The 24018-nt window shown below is 44.9% G+C and overlaps 1 long non-coding RNA gene across 1 annotated transcript; it reads right to left on the bottom strand.

The window, feature by feature from the left end:
• Positions 1 to 11287: 11287 nt before the first annotated feature.
• Positions 11288 to 21642, bottom strand: LOC136555272 (uncharacterized). Its single transcript, XR_010783450.1, has 3 exons — positions 21455 to 21642; positions 13689 to 13931; positions 11288 to 11800 (listed from the first exon to the last, which is right to left on the bottom strand). It is a non-coding gene; the product is annotated as an uncharacterized lncRNA (long non-coding RNA).
• Positions 21643 to 24018: the final 2376 nt, after the last annotated feature.

The following is a 24018-nucleotide window of genomic DNA, read 5'->3' as shown; positions in this document are numbered from 1 at the left end:
GGGGGGAAGAGCTGCTTGAATTTGCTTTTTAGAGGGACCCCTTTGGAGGTTTCCTCCTAAATTTGCCCTTGTTAACCTTCTATCTGAATAAAAAAGAAAACATGATGAGATAAAGAGGTCAAGAGACAGACTGTCAGAGACACATGTCTGACTCATAGAATAGACTCCTTGAGATCATGTAGGTTCAAGAAGTGTTGAATTTGCAGATAGTATATCACTTACAGTGTGTAATTCACTTTTTACATCCCCAGGATCCCAGGAAAGTACTCAACTCCCAATGCCTCAGTCTCTTATTGCTACAGTTGTGTGACTATACTAAGGAACTAACCCTTTGGAGCCCAAAGGAACTCTGAGAGACCTAAGTGCTGCCCCACTTCAGCCTTCCAAAGTGTTCCTCAAGCATCACTAACAGAACAGTCCCTTTTCACCTACCACACAGGCAGGGGAGGTAGTTCTTCAGCTTTGTGATAAACCAGAAGTTTCCCTGTGGGTGCCCTTGCGCTGGCTGATTCCAAAACCCTCACAGATCCACCTGAAGGGATCATCAGCTGCTCTGTTCCCATCAGGGGATCAGGAGCAAATGTACAAAGTCATGTGTGGGCTTGTTCAAATTCAACAGAAAAGAGAACCTGCACGTTTCATCAGCTTGAGGCTGAAAGTGTGTGGAACTGGGATAAAGTTGGGATGAAGATGTGGAGATGAGGACAGCCTTCATCAACAGCATTTTATCAGTGCAGAGAGTTGAGAGAAGATGAGGTTACTTCTCCCTCACCCAGGATGCAGTCAAGTTTTGGAGGTATCAGACACATAGTGAAACTTTCTGCGAAAGACACGCCTGGCTTACATGCCACTGGTTTTTGGATTTTTTTTTTCCCATGTCTGAAGAACACTGGAAAATATTTTGCTCAGTGAGGAGAAAAGTTCCTGCATTTTAGAAAAGTGTAATAAAAAGTCGTGGAAGTGAAAGAGCAGACACTCAACAGACAACATGTGAGAAGTGAGCTATTTAATGGGTTGCTCCATACCTTGAATGCACACAGCAACACTCTGCTGTTGGCCTTACCACTGTAATTTCACCTCCAGATTATACCAGTGTTTTCTCAGTGGCAGCTGCATGTATCACTGGTCCCTGCTGAAGATGCCTCTCCACTTTCACCAGTAGAGCACCCAATACTAAGGGAGCTGCTTTATCCCGGTCCTGGTTTGGTCTGAAGTAATGGAAGTAGCAATCACACATAATTTTTTTTAAAAAATTAAATCCAGTGACAGGGACAGGCATAGTAATGCATGAAGACTGACAGCCACACCAGCTCTGTGCATTCTGTAGCAATGCAAAAGACAGAATAAACCCAAACTCAGACACAAGAAAGTAAGATATAGTGCCTTGCAGAGTCAAATGCAATGCACTGCCTCGAAACTTAATTACTAATTATATTAGAGCTGTACAAATCACCTGGTAGTGACCTTTTTATTTATTTAAAGTCTGCGTCACTACTTTAGTTATTGTCTTTCCATGATGCACTTGTGGAGTGTATACTTTCCTGCAAATGGAGCAGCAAGTTCCCAAAACCCACCTGTTCAAATACACAAACTCTGCTATATGCATTTGAGGCAAAAGTGATTTATCAAACACCAGCACACATGGAGAAATTCCTGAGCCGGTTGAACAGACCCTCCTGCTTGCTGTCACCTCGCCAGCTGCAGTGGAGGGAAGGAGCGGCCAAATTCAGAGCTTCATGGGAACACTCACGGCTGCCACAGGGGCTGTGTCCTGCAGGGCTCAGGCAAGCCAAGTACTTCAGCTGCCACCCCAGCCAGGGAACGTGCAGGAGGCCACAGCTGAGCCAGGCCAGCCCAGAAAATTTGGGGGTTATCATCACATTGTTACATATTCAAGCCAATGTGGCTGTAAGTGACAGCAAACATTAAAAAGCTCACCTTAAGCTTTTATTTTATGCAGAAAACTAAAACATCTTAAGGATATAAATAACTACTGCTAATACTTGGTGTTACCCAACAGCTGAACTAGGTTATGCTATTTTTTGGTTTGATTGGGGATAGCCCAATATATAAATAGATTGTTGTTATGTTTAGCTGGGAACGAGGATTAGAGACTGGCTTAGTACAGAAGTAGATCCTGATTTCCTCTTAGGAAATAGAAAGAGATTAACATGACAATCAGAGCAGAGCTCACACACAGTGACGAACCAGCGCATTGTGGATTCCCCTGCTCAGGGATGTTTTCCAGTGACATCTCTGCTGTTTGTGTCATTTCCTGTGCTTAAAAAGGGCATCCCTTAAGTACTACGAGGCAGGTAAATACTCCAAGGGAATAATGCTGAAGAATAATTATTGCTGGCACTGAGTGCATGCACCAGGTATTAAAAGGCACCTGCTGTGCTGCCTCTCACTAGCAAGGCACTGCCTTCAGAGCAGCAGCACTTGGTGCTCAGTGGCTGCACTGTGCAGTTTTATACAGACATCTGGAGCAGATCTCTGTATCATTGGATCTTTGGCTTTAAATCAGTAAAATGACCCAGGCATAACACAGTGCTTATGAGGAGCATTGGAAAAAGCACTTAAATCATTTAAAGAAATCATAACTGGAAAATATTGTTTAAATAATAATTTGCTTCTAACTGTTTAAAAGAGGACTTCTGAAGACTGAAACAATTGGAAACAACATCATTATTGGTTGACATACACAGTCAGAGACCAAGCTGCACGAGCTGCATTGTGCCAAGCACTACACAAACATGTATCAAAAACATAACCATTGTCCCAGGCAACTGTCAACCTCATTATTAAACTGGAGGCATGGAAAACAGAAGGAAACAAAGAGAGAGCACTGGTCAACAGGAAAGGCAATGGCCAGAGCAAATCATCATCACAACAGGCATCAAATATATGCAGAACAGTCAATTACTTTTATGCAAACTAACAGAGAATGAAATAGCTCTGTGATCTCGTAGGGATCTTTTAGGCACAAAGGACAGCAGATAAAAAGATATGTACAAAAGAAAAGTGTAGATAAATTCTCCATGGCTACAGATAAGAGATTTTTTGGTGGGGGAGCAGAGTTGAGTACATTTTCTAGCAGAATTTTAAATAGCTTTGGGGCTTTTAGGACACCTTTATACTACCTATAGGATTTATCATCCAGTTTCAAGCCATGTTTGTAATAATACAACATTTGGCCTCAGACAGTCTGTTAGTCTGAGTCATGCTTGGATTTCTCAGAAATCACAGAAAAGAACACCTTGCCACTATTTAGATTTTGTCCTTTATTTTTTTATTTAAAAGAAATATTTATAACATCTTAATCTAAGTCTCCAGAACTTAATAATTTATTAATATGATTGTACTTTAATACTTTCTTTCATTCCCTTCTTAAATCTTGTACCATAGAAAAAAGAGTGTCAAAAAACTAGTTTCTTACCAAGCCTGTTGAGCTAGGCTCAAAAACCTGTGCCTAGAAAAATAAAATCTTTTCTATTAAAAGACCAAAGACTTTCCTATGTAAGAGCACAATGAAACATAAAAACAGCCACAATGGAAAAAATGGAATAGATTTACAGTTTTAAAATAGCTTGCATGATACAAAAGTTCATGGATCTATTTAAGTTTCAAGAAAAAAGTTGGGTTTTTTTTTCATTATTGCAGAATGCATTCATTGTGGGTTTTAAGTGCCTCGATTTAGAAGTTGAAGGCAATTTTTATTAATAGCACATGTAATCCCAATACAAGAGATTCCTGTGGCAGATTCATTGGCTCCTTAAAACAGACATCCTTGGCATCAGTAGAAAAAAGGGCTGGAAAGAACTGCTTGGCAAGGGGAAATCCCCATGGCAGTGGGGTCACTGCTGGCAGTGCCACCTCACTGCTCTCCCACAGGCAGCATAGGCTGGAAACCTCCTGAGAACAAGGCATGGATGTGCATCCCCTCCCATTTGGAAGGAGATTCCACACAGAGATACTCATAAGCCATGAGGTTTCCTGGGTCTAAAACACCTGGGGCATGAGGACCTGAGGATGCTGTACTCCTCAAGAGGACAGACTGAGCCATCTGGAGGCAGAGAGAGGACAACAGTCAGTGGAATGTGAGAAGGGAAAGGCCACCTTGTTTGCTGTGACTGGCTGTAGCTGACAGCTTTAATCTCTTTTGAATAAACCTTGTTTATTCTAAGAACTCTGACACACAGCACGTGCTGGCAGAATAGGACTGATATCACTGCAGTCCCTCTGGTTACTATGTAGGAATTCAATTTGTGTCAGCCTTTTCATGGAAATGATTCTTGTGAGCCAAGCAAGAAGAGAAACTATACTCTTCCCACCTTCTGGGAAGGCAAATAGCCACCAGGAAACCCCTCTGTCCAGTACAGCTTGACATTATGGTAAAGGTGTAACCAGAAGAGATGTCCCACAATCCACCCTATCAGAAGCCCTGGGAGATGTGTTTCCTGAACTTACAGATCCCCAAACTCCCCCTCTCAAAGAAAGATACCTTCCACTGCATGGCCACCAAAGCACACACCAGCTCAGGAGCTGCAGTGGGCAGCCAAGGATAGTCACACCTCCAAGGCAGCTCACAGCTTCAAAAAAAACCCCAGAATTTCATTAGGGAGCCCTGAGGTTAAAAGGTAGCTATTTGTCCATGAGGCACCAGAAAACTCTTGGGTAAAATCTTTAGATGGGCAAGGAAGAGTGAAAAAAGCAAAGGGAAGGTTTTCAGAAGAGCATCACACAATTACAGAGCAGGGGTGAAAGAGAGCCCAGAGGTGCAATGACACATCTGTCCCTCTGACTGTCCTTTGAAGGAATTTAAATGCCAAAAATTGGCCTGATACTATAATAAATGGTTATTTTTCTTCTTGTTATAAACTTGATGCTAGAGTGATTTCTGGCCCTAAGAGATGAATTCCAAGCTATCCTGAAGGTAAAAGGGCAAGAGCTGTCATTACCAGTGGAGTCTCTAAAATGAGCTACATAAAGACAAAAACTAACAGATGATAAATTCCAGCTGCTGATGCTCCCAGTACACAGAACAGAGTTGTCATGAGCTACAACAGCTCTCAGGACAGGGGAGAGACATGCCAGGATTGCAGAGCCCCTTCACATCAATAATTTTATATAAAGTTTCTAGTGGAAACATTTTGGCACATCTACCCTTGGAAATGTCCATAAAAACCTTGCATGAAATATGTTTATGCTTTTCAAACTTTCCTTTCTTTATATATTCTCCTAATATCTTGATAATTGCCAGTGACCTAGCTCCAAGGCCATTCCAGTGTTCCATAAACCAGCAAGCAGTGGGAGTGAGGGAGGTTTTCTGTTGCTGTTATCACAAAGAGAATTCAAGGTAACTGCAACTCCCTGGCAGGGATCTGAATTAATGCGGAATTTTTTTACTGATGCTCCCTTCCCAGGCATCCTCTGCTCCTTAGCAGCAGTTACCTGCTCTGGTCATGGCATATAATGTCATATGTATTGGTTCTTGCTTCTGAAAAGCCAGTTCTTAAAATGTGCTTTGGAGGAGCTGAAGGCACAGGATGCCCTTGTGACAGACGGGCTCGGGGAGAAGTCACCCTGCAGCCAGGCCTGCAGCAATGGGACAGAGACTGGAAAGCAGTGACAGCATAGGGAGCCCCAGGGGCTTGCTGGGCAAACAGGAGATGGCAGAAGAAAAAAGGCAAACAGCTAATGGAAAAGGCACCTGCTGCAAACTAAGCATTGCTAAGCTTGGAATAGTATGGAGAGCAGTCCCTCCTCACCCAGTGCAGGAACTGGGCAGGGTCAGGGAGGGCCCTGCAGCCAGGGCACACAGCAGGGAACTTGTAGACATGACAAAAGCTCAATACATGCCAGATAAGGCCTGCAAGTAGAATAAAAGATCCACAGTGTCATGAGCATGACTCTATACTAAATGTATGCATCATTCTCCAAAGCCTTTCCAAAAATGACAAATTATCTCAATGCAGATGTTTCTTTTATGTATTATTCCCTTTTCATATGTCTACTTTTCCTCTTACAGGCATTTTCAGTCGCTTAGGTAAATGATTAAGTAGATTGCAGAACTGTCAAAGGCCCAGGCAGTTGTCATGATAATAGAGATTACAGATATTACATATTCTTTCATCATACACACAGTCCTCATGGACCTCGCTGGTGAGATGAGTGTAAAAAGAATTACTGTACAATAAAACTAACTGTAAAAGAAGAAAAAAATGGAGGATGACAGAAGGTCAGAATAAATTATGTGGAATGTCAATAAAATGTCACAACAGAAACACTTTTCTGTGTTCATCTTTTTATCAACAAACATTTTTACAGGCAGTGAAATGTTGCATCCCATGGCTGCTTCTGAATCAGTGCTTGAGCATATGGGCTTTGCATGAATTTACATGTGCAGCAGTGAATGTGTAAAATGAGATTTACACACAGAGCTTTACTACTGTACATAGTTTTTTGGGGGGTTTTGGGGTTTTTTTGGAAGGCATCTTTTTTCCATAGTGCTAAAAGATGAGCAGAAGAATCTGTTGACATTATGAAATGAGACATGTAAGTGAGCTCAAAGATCTAAAAGCTGCAACTGTGGGCCAGAGGCTGGAACATATGCAAAAAATATTTGTGTATTCATGTAGACACAGTCAAGTTTCCATTCTAATTTTTCCTGTGTCAGAAAACAAAGAATTTTGACCAATTACATAGGCACTTAAATAGCTGTGCACTTCATAGCTTTCCATTTTCTGTGGTCTTGCTTTATTTCATGTGTGCCATTTACCACCTCCTGTTGCCAATGGTTTGGAACCCAGTTCTAGGAGCTTTCTAGTAGTTCACTGCTGCAGCAGGCACCAAGCAACAATGTTGGCTGTAACAGCACGTACACTCTAGTCATGATTCATTATTTTTGGTTCCTAAGAGTATACATGATCCTAATCAAATTCATCTGTAAGTGAGTCAAGTGTGCTTGATTAATGCTAATGAGGAAAATCTGAGGGCAGAGAGGCATGTAATTTCTGCTTCATTTAAAAGCATGCTGGAAACTGAAAACCTATATTGGTGCAAAGCCTATTTCTAAAACATTAACTGTATTTTGTCTTTCTGCATCTGTCAGCTGTAAGTATTGACAGGCTAGGAGCACAGTTTCTCCATTGCTGCTGCAATGTGATTTTTCTTGTGGAGATGTATGTGGGCCTAGTTTTGCAGCCACATTACAGTTTGTTCCTGAGGCCATGAAATATTTATAGGGATCCTTCTATGTATTTGAATTGCAGCAAGCAGAACAGTCCCACCTTCTGAAAAATTAAATTTAGACATTATGTCCCCACAGATTTCAGTAGCAGGAACCTAAATAACTTGCAGAATTGGGGCTACCATCGCTCACTGAAGAGGTAGAAAGTAAAAAACAGTTTGCAGCCATCTGCATGGAAAGCCACCATCACCAGTGGCTACCAGACCTCAGCAGCAGCACTGATCTGACTTCCACAAGCCCCAGCTTTCCATGACCCTGGCAGGCAGCTGATGTCTGGGCAGATGGGCATACAGAAACAAGCCCAGTAAGTGCAGGTAATGACAGATGTGAAATAGAAGCTTGTACAGTAACAACTCTCTTATGCAAACCTTTTGCTAGAAGTTACAGTGCCCAGAGAGAGGTGCCAGCACCAGTGGGGAAATGTGTTATTCTGGCATCAGCATAACCTTCTTTTCCTGGAAGTGCACACGTGACTCCACAGCCTAATTTACTGTAGCTCCAGTGCCTGCTCTGCAGGTCTGTGGCTGCTGTCTCGAGCTATTCCAGTAACCATTCATTATAAATAGCAGAGTGTCACTGCAGGCTGAGAAACAGCTTATCACAGGAGCCACACAGCTACTGCAGTGCTGAGAGCAGTGAGAGCAGCAGCTGGGACATGATCCTGCAGTGCTTGGGCTCAAACCTCTCGGAGGGAGCAAAACAAAAGCTGCTTGGCCTTCCCCCGCTCTCAGCTTTGGGCAGGGAGTGTTCTGCACTGAGGCTGTTGAGGAGGCGTGCAGCACACAGGAAGGGAGGTTACTAGGGTCACATCCAGCACTTGTAATCTGTACATGACTGTGAGTGCAGAAAAGACACTGACTGCCCATCCTCATGTCTAGCAATGGTGCAAGGGAGAAAAATGTGTGCATGAGCTGTTAAATGCAATACAAGTGGGAATTTGGGTGACCAACACTAGCAAAACAAGCTACCAAACCACACCAGAATGACAGTACACCCCAGGGGTTATAGGCATATAGGATTTTGCCTTAACAATGTTCTCAGGTGTTTAACATTCTTCACTGTGTGAGCCCTCAGGTGCCACTGCTGTGGCCAATATTATCATAACTCTTCTGCTGAGAATCACAGACTGGTCACTTATCTGACAGCCTGGTCCTTTAGGGACTTCTAGCACACATCTAAAGTACTCAGCAATATCCATTTAGAAAAAAAAAAAAAACAAAAAAACAAAAAAACCCTCCAGACAGTAGTCATTTCTGTCCTGAAATTAATTCCAACAGGGTTTTCATAGCAGACTTGTGGACACTGCACTCCTGCAGGAAAGGGAAAGCAGTATGTACTCCTCTCTTTCCCTGGAAGGAACTCAGAGCCATGCACACCCTGGGCTGCTGCACTGTACCCCCAAGGAAATGACACAGGCCCCAAAGAGGAAGCTCATGTCCTCCCTTCCAAACTAAATCTTTTGACTACTACACTACATTCCTGCTTTTATATATCAGATTGTTTCCATGAAGAATTGTTTCCATGAAGATCAGCAGCCGGTGGGTGAATTTTGGCATTCAGCTGCTCTGTCACCTGCAATCCTTCTATGAGCCAGGGGGACAAGCATGCTCCTGAGAAGGGGAAGCTGCAGAGCTGAATTCCTTCAGAGTATGGAGCTCCCCTATGGAAGAATGGTGAAAGGAACTGACTATTAACCAAAAGGCTGCCCTACCTTCCATGCAGGTCCCTCTTTTCATGGCTGAGAGAAATAAAGATAACAGAAAAGGGTGCACACAGGCATTAGGTGTGACCTCTTGGGTTGTTCTATTAAGGCTATGCGCCTGTGCTTCCCCTACAGTGCAGCAGAAGAGTTCACTTCATGTTCATTTTTGGATGCAGCCTTCTCCCTTGCTGACACCCCACCAAGTGCTGGACATGCTGCAGTGATTGCACTGACTTGGCTCTTCAGTCAGCAGACAAAACTGGTGGGGGGCTCTGAGCCCCAGTCTCACACAGCACGTACCAGGCAGCAGTTCTGAGATACATGAGAGAATTAGAGCACTCATCCCTGGTTAGGGGCACATTGAATACAGGACCCTTGGAGCCAGCTGTCTTGAAGTTCCTCATGCAGGGTCACCTGCAAAGGGCTTTTGGAATCTGAGCACTGTGCCTGCCTTCCTTTTGCATTCTTCTCAAAGAGCTGAGCAAACACCTGACTTCAGCTGAGGGAAAACCAAATATTTTTGTTTGGATAGTACCTGCCAGGGAGTGGTGCTTGGAGACAACTAGCAGCAAGCTTGCTTGTTCAATGAATTTAGTGTCTTAAAATCATTTTTAAAGCATTTTAAAGCGTTTATAAAGCATTTAAAAGCTCTGTGGATTCAGTCCTCTCTGTGCATGTGATCAAGACTGTCTTGTGTCTACTGCATTTTGGAGCTTTGGGCACTCATTGCTGTCCAGTTGGAGAGATTGCTCCAAGCTCCATTAGGTTTTATCATTCTTTTCATGGATTTTCTGTTTTGTCTGCTGCCTTACTGTTATCCCAGCTCCTTCCCATCCTGCCTTAAGCCATATGGGTGAAACTACATCAGAAAGTGACCATCTGGGCAGCTCAACCAGCTACAGTAAAGGAGATGCAACCTGAGGTAGCATCCCCTGCTCTTGCAAGGGACAAGCCAAATCTCTTACTTGTGCACTAAGAAAGTTTAGGATGTTGCTTCAAAACTGGATCAAAAATCTCTGAGCTAAATCTCAGCCTTTTTAACCCATTTAGTGCAATAGGAAAGTCTTTTAGTTCAGCAGTCTCAGCTGTTTCAGTGTTGCTGCTGCCTGTGACAATGTGGACAGAGGAGCAGCCTGGAGCAGACAGAGCCTCTTGTGGGCCCCACAGTTCATCTTTTTCCCTGTGCAGTGTTTTGCAGTGACTAACTTATGCCACAACTGCCTTAATGTGTGCTTCTCTACACAAATCTGTCAGCCTGACAAGAGTCCATCACAGCCTTTGGCTTTGAAAACCTCTCTTCTGTATCAGCAATGATGGCAAGCAGAAGGCACAACCATCCTGATTAATTAATCCCCACACAGCACCTCCTAGCAACCCAAGGCTGTTATGCTAACACTTCTAGCCAGAGCTTGTAAGTGGATAACTTAACCACATGGGAATGCACTATCTCACTCTCATGAGCTCACAGGGCTTTAAAGGAAACCTTTCCTACCTCAAGGCTTTCTCTGAGATGCCATCAGTGTCTGGACACACAGCATGACCAACAGACAGTCACAGCAGGCAGGAAGAGAAGGTCTGATAATAAAATATGTAATTAATTAGCAACTCTTCCATTCTCCTTTTAGGAGATGAAGCCACACACTCAGGCTTTAGTTCTGTGTCCACTGCAGCAAATGACAAGGAATTCTAGAGATGATGAAGGCACCTAAACCACTGAACTTGTGCCAGTGAGTTTGTATAGTGTGAAGTGCTGATAAACAACGGGAGAAGTGCTCGTCCAGGAGCAGACAATTCACATGCAGGGCAATTCACAACTTCCATGGATTTTTGTCACTCTGACATACACTCTCTGTTGAGAGTAGTCCTCAGGCTCCATATTGCAACACCACTGGAGCGTCCACCACTGAATCTTCTCAGATGCGCAAGTGAGGGCAATGTCACATCCCACCATTTCCTGCAATATCACATTACATCCCTCTGCCTGACTTGGCATCAACACGTTTTTAAGGTGCTACTTCAGAATGTCTGTAACTTTGTGGTTTTAAAATAACTTTTACTAGAAAATACTAGTTAAGCAAAGTTAGCAGAGAGAGGCATCTCAGCCATCCTGAAGTCTGAGGAGAAAAGTATCTGTCTCCAGCATTTACACTTGAGACAAACCAGGAGACTCTGCCCCCAATGCTGTTGCTTTATCTCCAGTAACTGCTTTACATTGGTGTGCACATCCACCTGCAGTGCTGCCCAGCTGTGGGGGTCAGTTTACATCTTCTCTGCTGGAATTAATTAACACAAGGAGCAGAAATTTAAACAGTAATTAGTTAAACTTCAGCATGTTACATTACCAGAAAACCCAACAAATGTTTATTACCAATGGATCTCCAGGAAATAAGAATATACACAGAGAATATTCAAGATTAAGGCTCCTGTCTGGCATCATGCAGCATGAAATTGCACCTGGTAGACTGGGACAACTGTAACAGCTGCAGGTTAATTCTGTGAGCCCAGAGTGCATAAAAGGGTGTATCAGGAGTCCTCACCCATAATACCACTGGTTATAAATTGATGCTCCTGTTTTAACACTTCAAATAATTTTTGAATTCTAGAAATCTGGTTTTTTAAGTTTATAATAAAATGCATTTTATTGTCACTGAACTCTTCTCTGGTAATGAGAGGCATGCCAAAGTGATCTGGGAAGTGCTGGCACTCCTCCCTGCAGGCTGCACCCCCTGAGGGGACTGGCATGGTTCCTCATCAGACTTGTCTTCACTGAGCAGCGCATCAGGTCAGTAGCTGTAATGTCATCTTCTCATACACATTTCCAGCACCACAAATGTGTGTCTCCCCTCCTAAAAAAGGCAGAGACAGCCTTTATTGAGGATAGCCAGCCAAAAGACTGAGGAAAGTTGTTCTTTCCCAAGCCCAACCCCTCACAGCAGCATTAGGTGGAAAACTCCAGGTGGGAGTGGGAAGATACTGGGGTGGGTTTTTTACAGTGAGGTGTCAGAAAGCAGCAGCCACTGCAGCTGGGCTGGGGTTGCACCAGCAGCATGCCCACACTGCCCCCAGTCCACTGCCACAGCCACAGGTGCACTGGGACATCCTCAGGAGCTGGGCTGGGGGACAAGGGACTGCTGCCCTTGCTCCAAGGCAGTGCAAGATCAGAGCTCCTCATCAGCACAACCCACCAGCACGACTGCTGTTCATTGCAAATCACATTCTGAATTCTTTCCTGGCCTGACAAATCACGTGGGAAGCTGGAGGAGGGGGGAGAAATTACTTTGAATATTGTTTGAGTGAAAGGAAGCCATTACCCTTCCTACCCTGCCTTCCTCTGCCATGCCCGGGCTGGCCTGGGTCTCCATACCCTGACCTGGGTGCAGCTCCTTGCTGGCCATGATGCCTTAAGCAGCTAGAACAGAGGCTAGACAGAGTTAAGGGGAATAAAAAGGATATTTATTGAAGAGCCTTCAAAGGCAGTACCAGAGCCAAAGCCGTGGCTCTGCCCAGATGGCTCCAGGATGGAAGCAAAAGAGGGCTTGGTCACAAGATCTCACATTTTTAAAAGTTTTGGTCCATTTGCATATTGGAGCTAATTGTCCAGCTACAGCCCCAACCCATGAAGTCCCATCCTTCTTGTTTTTCTCTCTTCAGTCCACCATTGTTTATGCTTTTGGGCCTCAGATCTGGATTGGCCATCCTTGGGTCCCCAGTTAGAGAAGGAATTGTTTTGTCTACCTACTCTGTGAAGAGAGTTTACTCTCCCCTAATATGAAACTAAGACCCACAACTTACTATCCCCTTATGTGAAACCCAGACCCACACACCAAAGTAGCACAAAATTGAAAAAAAGAAAAAGTAAAAAGCTACAACCCAAGGTATCAGCCATGGCCACAAGTAGGAGGGGTGCTCCCACCCCCAGAGAGGAACTGGAGAGTGTCAAAGGAGCTCAGCACTGAGAGTGCATCATTTCCAGCCTAAAAGGAACACTTTCTCCTTGAAACTTCTCCTCCTCCTTCCCAGCTCCTGACTTTTTTCCTTCCTGACCTCTTTCCTTGTAAGAAAGGACAAAGGAGAGAGAAAGGGTTCTTATTGCAGACATTCTGCAGGGCTCAGCAGAAGCCTGTAGTGGGTCCAGACACAGTTTCTGCCTCTCTGCAGCACAACCACCCTCAGCCACACCAAAACAGGACCTGCTGTTGACAGCTGCTGGTAGCAGCCAGGGGCTGGACATTGGGTAATTAATTTTTAACTTTTCATTAAACTAGTCTGTACATCAGCCCCATTGGCAGAGACTGTCTAAAAGCTGTACTCATTCAAACACAAGCTCTCATCTGTCCCAGCTCCAGGCACTCAGGGGTTTGGGCAAAGCAGAGCAGCACACAGCTTTGGCTAATAATGAACAACTTCTGTAAGGGATTTCTGGTCAGCAGAAGTTGTCTGCCCAGCATACTGCCAAAAGGGAACAGCACCCACTTTGGCAGGCAGTTATCAGTGATGCAAGAGAATGTTTCCCCACATTTTACCAGACTTTTCCCTGTGACCTTTCTCAGGTGGTACTTCCTCAGTTCTTACAAATGCACTTCAGATGTCATCACATTGTCAGTTCTGGTTTAGATGCTGTAGAAGATGTGTCTTAGAGGGATGTGTACTGACCACATGGTGAGCACCTGGAAATGGACTAAAGTGGTCATATCTGAAGAGACTAAACAAGCAAGACGCAGTAGTTTCAGATACCTTCCACAGCAGATCAGCCACCTGTATCTTGAATCCTGTTCTATTTGCATCTGAGCACTCCAGGTGCAATGGCTCACAGGTAACAGGAAAAACCAGCTGGAGAATGCCAGGCTTGCTTGAACTGACTCTGGGCACGCTCATGATTCAGCAAAAGAACAAAAGGCCAAAGCTTGAAGCGTCGATCCTCAAGCGTTGATCCTCTTCAGCTCAGTTCTTACCCAAGGATTTCAGGAGAAGTGTGGCCTGAAAGAAATTTTGTGTGTGGTCTCAAGATTTTATTGCCCAACTGTAATGCAGTAAGAATTAATTACGTCTCATGGGACTCTGACCCTCCCAAATGAAACTCCAAGATCCTGGATCCTGATAGAATGATGCAAAGTGGCCAAATTTGGTAATGGATAGAGAGGTGGGACCTTCCATGGTCTTAACTACCACTGAGGGAAGGTTTGAAGGTTATAATGTTGTGATGGAACAACCTCTTCAAACTATTATGAGACATTGTAATTCATAGAAGTACTCAGGCTTAAATCACGTGCAAGATCCTACTGACTTCTGCTGGCCCTGGAAATGAAAGGAACAGAGCAGTTCTATGCAGTCATTTAGTCATTTCTACTTTTTCCTCTTGGCTTGTAGCCAAACCTTGGAGAAGGATGCCAGCATCAGTCAGATGTGCAGAGACACAGATGTTCTGAAATTCAGTATTATGGCACTGAGCTTTTCAGTGTTCTCCCCATGTTCAGAAATCACAGCCCCAAGCTGAGTGCACAGGCATTCTCTGCAATGCCTGGGGAGAGCTGAGTACCTCAGCTGGGGTCCACAGATGCCTACAGCATGAGGAGAAAGGAAAGACACAAGGCCAATTTAATCACGGTGCCAAGTCTTTGACAACTAAACATCAACCTGTGATTATCCTCAGAGAATTTATTGGTTGGGGTAGGTGTTTAGTGTGTTCAGGTGTCTCACAGCTCAGCCTGCATCTGCAAAGTGGTTTCAGGACTCTGAGTATCTCAGTGCCTATAGCAGGACTAGGGCAGTACTTGGGTACCCAAATTCCTTTGCTCCTGTAGTCCACAGTGTCTGCTCTTGTTTCCTGGAGCTGTCAGGTGTCAGCTGCAGCTTTGGTCTACAGACTCTGGTCATTCCCATGAGTTATCAACCTGCAGGCTGCGCTATTCCTGGCCAGGAAGTATCATCCCATCATCCCATCATCACTCAGGACAGAGCCGGTCACCAGACCCAGATACCAGTGATTTCAACGCGGAAACAGAGAGACTGTGCTGTATCGCTGCACGGAAGGAGCGATCAGATCCACACAGAGTCACCTCCCTGGCAGCAGGCGCTCCCGATGCGTGGCTGACCTTGTGTCCCCCTGCGGTTCCCGGGCCCGCTCTCCGCGACCGGCCCGGGCTCGGCAGCGCCGGAACCGACGGACCGTGAGCAGCTGCTGCCACCCTCAGGTCACCCTCTGAGGAAACCTCGCTCGCTGCCTCTGCTGGAGGCTCTCTGCAAAGAAAGGAAATGCAAAGCGAGCACAGCCGGGCGGCTGCTGCTGGGGCTCTCCCACCTGGCCGGCGTGCTGGCTTTGCTTCCCGCGGACGTGCAAAGAGGCTTCATCGAACACGTTCCATGCAAGAGCAGGAGCACCTCTGACATAAAAGGGCAGGGCGGGAGGACCAGCAGAGCCACTGTCATAGAATCATGGAATTGTTTAGGTTGGAAAGACCTCCAAGATCATAAATTCCAACTATTAATCTGGCACTGCCAAGTAGAGCAATAATCATGTCCCCAAGTGCCGCTCCATCCCTTTCCCAGGCAGAATATTCCAGTGCTTGAGTGTGCTCACGATTGAGTTTCAGATGCAGGGACGGGGCTGCAGTGCAGACCTGCAGGCAGGGAGCAGTGCACTGTCCCTCTCTGCTGCATGATGCCTCAGCTCTCCCAAAACCAGCCCAGCACTCCCGGGCAGCCAGACAGGCAACTCAACTGCATGCAGCCTGCAGGAACACACAGCTCAAAACAAGCTGTGCCTGCCCCAGGAGTGTGATATCTGCAAGGATTGGGACTCCAGGAGGGAAACTGGAAACCAGAGCTGAAGAAGGAGGTCCCAAATCACCTTAATTCCCCACTACCAATGCCCCAGCTAAATCCCCAGCTGAAATTAGACACTCACACTCTTACACTTCTCTTCACAGCCAGAACCACGGCTGCAGCCAAAGCTGGACAAGAGCACAGCATCAAGCAATCCTAATTGTTTTTTAACAAGTGTTTTGCTTGCATTTGTGCCACCAGGCACCTCCTACATCAGCTTGTACCAGCTGAGGGGCATAGGCCTTGACAAAGGTGAGATGAGAGAGTAACAGGGGAGAGAACTTCCAGTGCTGTGAGGCAGGGTATCACTCCAAAGGCAAGCAATGCACCTTCTCACTTCCAGAGCTGCTGCACTGCAGGAGAAGGGATGAGCTTGGTGGAGAGAACTTGGCTTAGGGCAGTCCTTTGCAGCCAGGACTTTTACTGCTTAGCCACTTAAACAAAAAACAACTTGAAGCCAAACCTTTGCTGTTATTGTCTCCTGCTATACCTGTGGTCTTTTCAGCACTGTGATACCTCTGCAATTCTCCTAAGGAAAACAAAAGAAATTGTCTGAGGATAACTTTCACAAGCACATCTCAGTGCAGAACTAAATAAGCCGTGTCCTGGGGGAAATTTCATGTCCTCTTGACAATGTATGCTCAAGGTGAATGCTGGTGAATAAGATTTTTCTTGGAAGCTTCTTTCCAGAAGTTGCTTGCATGCTCAAGTAGAGGAAAAGCAGAATTTATTTTCCAAACAAGTTTTGTTCATAGGAGTGTCAAGTTCAGCAGTATTTTCATCTCCAGCATGTTCTTCCCTTCTAATACAGTTTCTGTTGGTGTCTGAGACTTTCAAGGTAATTTCTGGGCTGTGTTAAGCTTTCAAATCAAAGGTGAGATTTTTTTTGCAACACTTCAGCAGTTTATTCAACAGCTTCTCAGACCATTAAAACTTGCAACATCTTTGGGAGGAGATACACAGATTACTATTGCTTTTGACTTAAGCTTTTCTTTATTGTACAGCTATGCAAAACAACACAGTTTGTCAATAGCTAGACAAAGAGTAGAGTCATTGCTAAAAGCATCTTGACAAGTGGCTTTCAGGCTTAGGCAATCTTCCACTGTTCATCTGCAGCCGCAGGCTCCTCGGTTTACTCTGGCTTCTGGAAGCTGCCGACACAGTCAGTAAAAGACCTCACAACTCTTTTCAACCTGCTGATTTCCTATTCTCCACAAAGCAGGATTCCTGAGCTCTTTCATCACATGAGGTTTTAAAACCTCACTGCTCCTGAGCAGATTCTTTTTTTCTACATCTATCACAGGTTTTAGACCCGAAGGAACCCTTGACAATAGTTGGTGACCATTAGTCAGTCACATGCCTTACAGCTCTGTACTTTCTCCATATTCCTAATACAGGCCAGGAGATCACTTAAACATTGGAAGGAGCCTTAGGAGGTCCTCTAGTTTAACCTTCTACTGAGAAAAGCACCAACTTCAATGTTAGATCAGGTTATTGGGACTTTGTTTCAGTCTGGTTTCAAAAACTGTTAGGGATAGAGTTTTCACAGACTTCTGGGAGGCCTCTTTCAGTGTTGATCTCTTTTGCTGTGTGGGGTGGTTGTTGTTGTTGTTGTTGTTGTTGTTGTTGTTGTTGTTGTTATTTCCAGTCAGATTTCAGATTTTGTCATTCTACAGTCAATAACTGTCTCCTCTTACTCTTTTGTTGTGCATCTTTGATAAGAATTCAGATCTATCTTGTCTCTAAACCTCAGGTTGGATTACTGATTTCTCCCATAGACAGACAAGTGTTGCATAGAATTTGACTAATTTATCTTCACATCACTGCTGTCTGATCAAGAGTTCCTAACTGCTCTTATGAGGTGGAGCACAGATACTAGAGACAGCAATTAAAAGTCACAGAATCACAGAATAAACTGAGTTGGAAGTGAGCATCAAGATCAGTGAGTCCAACTCCTGGCTCTGTACAGGACCATCCCCAAGAGTCACACCTTGTGCCTAGGAGTGTTTTCACTTTTTGACCACTTTTTGAACTCTGTCAGGTTTGGTGCTGTGACCACTTCCCTGGGGAGCCTGTTCCAGTGCCCAACCACCCTTTGGGCAAAGAACCTCTTCCTGACATCCAACTAAATCTCCCCTGAACAACTTCAGGCCATTCCCTTGGGTCCTGTCATTCATCACCAAAGAGAAGAGATCAGTGCTTGCTCCTCCTCTTCCTCTCATGAGGGAGTTGCAGACTGCAATGAGGTCTCCCCTCAGTCTCCTCTTCTCCAAGCAAGTGACCTCAGCTGCTTCTCATACAGCTTCCCCTCCATGCAATTCACCATCTTTGTTGCCCTCCTTTGGATGCTCTCTAATAATACATTGTTGTCACCAAGACATTGGCTAATTTGGAATGACTGCTCTAAAATTATACCAGATTTCTGTATATGTAGAAAACACCAATTCCATTCACATCAGCTGCAACACAATTTATTCCCAGGTTGCTGTCCATCCTCTCAGCTGGATGAAGCAAGGAAATGGAACATGTGCACACACAAGACTTCACTGGGATGCACATGTACAAGGTCATTAAATGTCCACAAGGCAACACTCATCCTGAATGTCCACAGCTTGCAAAACAGTATCTGTGTCCTTTAAGAGGTCATGCTGCAATGAAGGTTGCAAACTTTTTCATCTGGATTATACTTTCAAATTTCCAGTGATGCACAAATCAATAGCAAAGAAGTCAATGATTCTGGAAGCTTACAGACATGAGCTGAGAGGAAACAATTGCTTTGCTAGTGACTCCACGGGTGTATTGTGTTTGAGAAGGAAGATTTTGGCAGCAGGGGGCTCCAGGTGTGACTTCTGTGAGAAACTGCTTAAAGCTTCCTCTGTGTCTGATAGAGCCCATGCCAGCCAGCTCCAAGACAGGGCCACAGGTGGCCAAGGCTGAGTCAATCAGGAATGGTGGTGATACCTCTGGGATAATGTGTTTAAGGGGGAGGCAAAAAGGGAGGGCCTGGAAATGTGGAACAGCAGCTGGAGGAGAGGAGAGAGAACATGTGAGAGAAACACTGGCAGAGAGGATGAGGATGAGGTGTTCCAGGTGTCGAAGCTGAGGCTCCCCTGGAACCCACGGTGCAGAGCATGGAGTCCAGAGTGGAGCAGAGATCCCCCTGCAGCCTCTGGAGCACCCCAGGCCAGAGCAGGGGGGTGACTGAAGGAGGCTGTGGCTACATGGAAGGCCCCATTGGAGCAGCCCCCTGGCAGGACCTGTGGGCCCATGGTGAGAACAGCCCATGGGCAGCAGGTTTGCTGGCAGGACTTGTGACCCTGCAGGGGAACAACCCTGGAGCAGCCTGTTCCTGAAGGACTGTACCCTGGGAAGGGACCCACTCTGCAGCCTCTGGAAGGACTCACATTGGAGCAGTTTGCAGAGGACTGTCTCCCATGGGAGAGACCCCATGCTGAAAAAGGAGTTGAGTGTGAGCAGTTCTGTCTCTGAAGAGGAAGGAGAGGCATAGAAAACCTGTGATGAACTGACTGCAACCCCCATTGCCTGTCTCCCTGCACTGCTGGGAGGGAGGAGGGAGAGAAAACTGGGTGTGAAGTTGAGCCCAGAATGAGGGTGTGGGAAATTATTTTAAGATTTATTTCTCATTATCCTACTTGGAATTTGATTTGCAATAAGTTGAATTTATTTCCCCAAGTAAAATCTGTTTTGCCCATGATGGCAATCAGTGAGTGATTTCTCCCTGTCCTCATCTCAACCTGTGAGCCTCTTGTTATATTTTCACACCCCTGTCCAGCTGAGGAGGAGAGTGATGGGTGAGTACCTGGTCTCCAGTCAAGGTTAACCAAAAACAATGAGCATTTACCACAAGCAGAATGTGAGACCAGGAATTAAGGAGTCCATTACAGGGCCTGGAGGAAAGCACTCTCACTCCTTCCAACAAAATCAATCCTTCTTTCTGTTTAGTAGTGGTATCTGGTTCCAATCTTGATATTTTATTTTTTTTTACCCTCTGTCCCCACACATCCTGCTCAGACAGCAGGTCACCATTTAAGCCTTTGTTTGACCAGTCTTTTCCTCTCTCCTATCATCTCCTTGCTTTCCTGAGTCCCCTCCACTTCCTTTTCTCTCTCCATGACAACCCTGATCTCTCCAGTTTCCTTACCCCAAACCACCTTGGCTATAGTGTTACTCAGTGAGTGACATGGTTCTTTTTTTCCTCCCGGGGGTGGATGGGACGGCTGATTAAGGACATGGATGAGACAGTTCCTTGCTGTCAGCTGTGGCACTGTGGTCTGCCCAGCAGAGAGCAACTGGATCAAGATTGCAGAAAGAATCTCTTAAACAACTCTGGTCAGACTGCATCTAGTCACTCTGTGGGATGTGGAGCATTCAGGGTCTGATCACTGTAAAAGCTCTGAGGAAATGCAGCTTGCTCAAACTGATAGCACTGTGCAGTTCTGAGTCTGATAAAAGCCTAGTGTAGAAGAAATCAGGGGACATTTTAGCAGCTCAAAAGAAAGAATATTACTAGTGCCTGTTTTTTTTTTTTTTGCAAATACTTATAAACTGGTGCAGACACTAAAGGGAACATTGAAAAACATGTTAGTGCAGAAGCCATGCCTTTTCCTCCTATTTTTTCCCACCTCTATTTTAAGTTCTTATCCAAAATATGAAGGCAAGAAGGCATTTCAGCAGAAGGGTTTCCAGTTCTGGAATAAGGACAAAACAAAGTGTTTTCTCCTACCCTGTCTCAGGAACAGATCAGATATTTTTGCTGAAGGTTTTGATGCAACACAAACATAAATCAGCCTGGCAGCAAAAAATTGATAGGGGAAAAAAGAGGAAAAGTTTCATAGTAGCAAAGGAAATAGGAAAGTGGTGTATAGCAGGAAGCGCTGGCCAGCTTTAGCATTAGGAAGTACTGTTAACCCCTTCTACATTTGTAGTACACACATCAAATGTGACATTAGCATGAATAACACACAAAGGTTCCTCTACTTAACTCATTGTTTTGGGAATTGAATTTAGATCTTGGCTCTGCAAAGTTTTGGCTAAGCCTTGATTCCTGCACAGAACTCTGACTCAATGAGGCTGTGGAGACCTGTCTGTCCACCTACAGGATGAAAACCCCATGAAAGGCAACATGTTCCAGGTGGAGGGAGGAAATTTCAGACTGCACTTCTATTGTTGAACAAATCTATCCCTCAAAAGGAACCTTGAAAAGTCAAGGGTCAAGAGGGAACTCTCTATTACATGTCATAACTCACACTCTAAAAACTAAAACCTGGGCCAAGGTAGTGATACGTGAACAGAGGGAAAGGATGCTGACAGAAAACACACAAAAAGCCAACTCACAGGGGCCCAGGCTTTTGTCACAATGACTGACATTTTGCCTACTTGGAAGGAAATTAATTAGAGGAGAATGAAGAGCATATGTTGTCAAGTGGGCGTAAATCAAACTAAGCAAACAAAGGAGTACAGGGAGAACTCAGGCTGAGAGAGAAGAAAAGGCTGGAAGCAGCAACAGCCACAGAGATGGGCATATTTTCTCCAAATCTGTTTATATTTCCACATGTTGATGAAAAGCCAGGAGAAAGGTAGCAGCAACCAATGCACCCAAGAAAGGAAATTTCTAGCACAATACTCACAAGCTGGTTGCAGTGTTCAGGATTACTTACCTGGTCCTGACTGGTGCTGCTTGTGCAAACATGTACCACCTTGCAGGAGTGGAACAGTGCATCATACCTCCTAAGTCCTGTGAGTACCTGTGCCTACAAAAGCAGTCTTGCTATTGTACCAAGGAAAGGCACACAAGGCCATGTTAAAAACCATTCTCAATTCAGCTTATTCTTCAGTTACTCCATAAAGCCCAAAGTGGTTTTTCTCATTGTTCTTTATAGCCTTCCCAGATCTTCTGGCCACAAACACATAATTTATTTAAGCCACACATAAACAACCCTGATTTACGTCAACTTTTCATTCAATGGAAAGCACATGAAAGAACTACTTTCCTTCTGTGTGTTACTTGCCTGCAAGGGCTGGAACATGTATTTCCAAATTCCTGGTGGTAAACCCAAGCAGTTGTCAAAGCTTGTTCCATATTTGGCATTTTAAGAACTTCCCATGAGTTTTTTCCATTACAGAATCATTCAGTCACCATTTGGCACCTCTATGTACCAGACAAGAAGTGAAAGAACTTTATGACCTCTGAAAAAGGCAGACCCTTAACTGAACCTGATGTCAACCTCTTGTCAGAGTGCAAGACATTTGTATGGCAGTTGCCATACAAACTTGTATGACACCAAAGTGAATAGAGTAATAATTCAGCTTGTTATTCTTTAAGAGAATAATGATTAAGGGTCACCATCTCAGTGAAAAGAAAACTCGTTCCAAGATGGTTAAAAGCTGAATCAACAAAAACAGTCACATGAAACCCATTAAAAAAAACTTTGCTGCAGTATACAGAAATAAATAAAACACCACTCCTTCTGCTTTTTAAAATCAGAGTTGATCTCAGGCAGGAACACACAGTACACTTGTCTCTCTGGCAGCATGCCCTGTACCAGAAGTAATTGAAATCCTCCAAAATCCCCTCCTCCCATCTAAGACCTGGCAAGGAACAAGCACAGCATCAATTGCTGTATCTGAGGGCTGGCTGACAGGCCTCCCTGCCCAGTGTGATTCACAGACCTGCAGCAGCTATTCTAAGATTAGCAGCCCATTCCCTAAAGAGTGTGTCTTCCTATCTCTCTTCTGACAGGGTAAGCTCCTCCTCACTGGACCACTGGTGAAAATCAGCTCAAATCGGTGTTATTCCAGGGAGTGCCCTAAAACAGCCTCAGCTCAGCTGGAGCACACCCTGACCTGGTAACCCTCAACATCTCACACCTACAGAGGCACTGGGGTGTTTAGCTGGCACTGACCACCAGCGCCCCAGGCATTCCTCTGTACTGGTCCCATAGTGCTAATAAATGTCAAATATCAACAATCTATGCTCAGCTGTTGTTGAAAGAATATGTTGCTTGCCACTGTGCTTACACCTGTAGTATCTGCTGCAATGAAGAGGTAATTTAAAACCTGTTGTTAGGCAGATTTGCTTGGCTCCTTGGCATCTGTCCAAGTAAGAACTACCATTAGGTGGATTAATGCTTGCCTCCTTCAAAAACTGGAAAAGGCAACCAAGCACATTAATTAACACCTGGTTTTCCAAGAATTGCACTAGAACACAGCCATTGCTTCACTATCCTTTACCTCTCCCTTTCTGCAGAGCAAGTCTTTGACCTAAGACACTGATTTGTGAGACCATGCAACATAAACTACATAGCGTTCTAGAGCTGGCAGCACTGGCAAGGAATCCAGAAGCTGCATTTGAGACCATCTGCTAGACCAAGTATCAGATCCTCCTGATATTTGTCTTTCAGCACCTTCCCCATTCTCTAAGGTTTCACACTTGTTAAGAGAAGGGGCAACATGGCACAGCTGGAGACTTGAAATCCCCAATATACCTTGCCAGTCAACAGTTAGATTAGGGTAAATTCACCACAGGGGCTTTTCCTAGGAGGCATTTCTCTCCTAAAGGTGAGGGAATTCACACGTCCACTGCTGCAGTCTGTATGGAAATTCTGATTATTATACTAGGATAAAACATGAGCAGGATGGGCTGGTCCCACTATGAAGGCTGTTGCAGACTACTGTGAATCACAGATGGCACAGTAAATTAGAGTCTGTATTCATGCTTCCTATCTTTTCCACAAGGTATTCTTCCAGTGAGAAACATAATTTTTCAGGATAAATAAAATTTCTGAATCAGATTTTCAATCTGCATCACATGTAATGCCACGTGCAACCCGTTACTGGGATGGCATTGTCTTACCCACACCCCAAGAAGCACATGCACACTTCCACCACGCCCTGAAGTAGTGACAAGTGAAGGGGGAGACACACTTGGCTGGCAGTGACACACAGGGTGGGTGCAGGAGGAGCTGTCCCCTGAGCACTGCCAGAGGTCTGGGGCAGCCTGACATAGCTGGGCACAGACAGGGAATTGTACTGAGGCTGTGACTGGCATTGAGTGTGTTTGCATGGGCTGCTTTGGCCTTCCTGACCTCAAAGCAGCATTACTTACTGTGACAGCATCAGCAGAGAAAGTCAGCGCGTGGTCCTGCAGACAAGGACAGGAGAGATCTTATAGAGATTTATGGGCAGCACAGATCTAAGTATCATCAGTCTCAGATAATTATTA

Source organism: Molothrus aeneus, chromosome 1 (assembly GCF_037042795.1).
Source record: "Molothrus aeneus isolate 106 chromosome 1, BPBGC_Maene_1.0, whole genome shotgun sequence".
Taxonomy (NCBI): Eukaryota; Metazoa; Chordata; class Aves; order Passeriformes; family Icteridae; genus Molothrus; species Molothrus aeneus.
The sequence above is the reverse complement of the archived record's forward strand: the minus strand, read 5'-3'. Positions and strand labels throughout refer to the sequence as shown.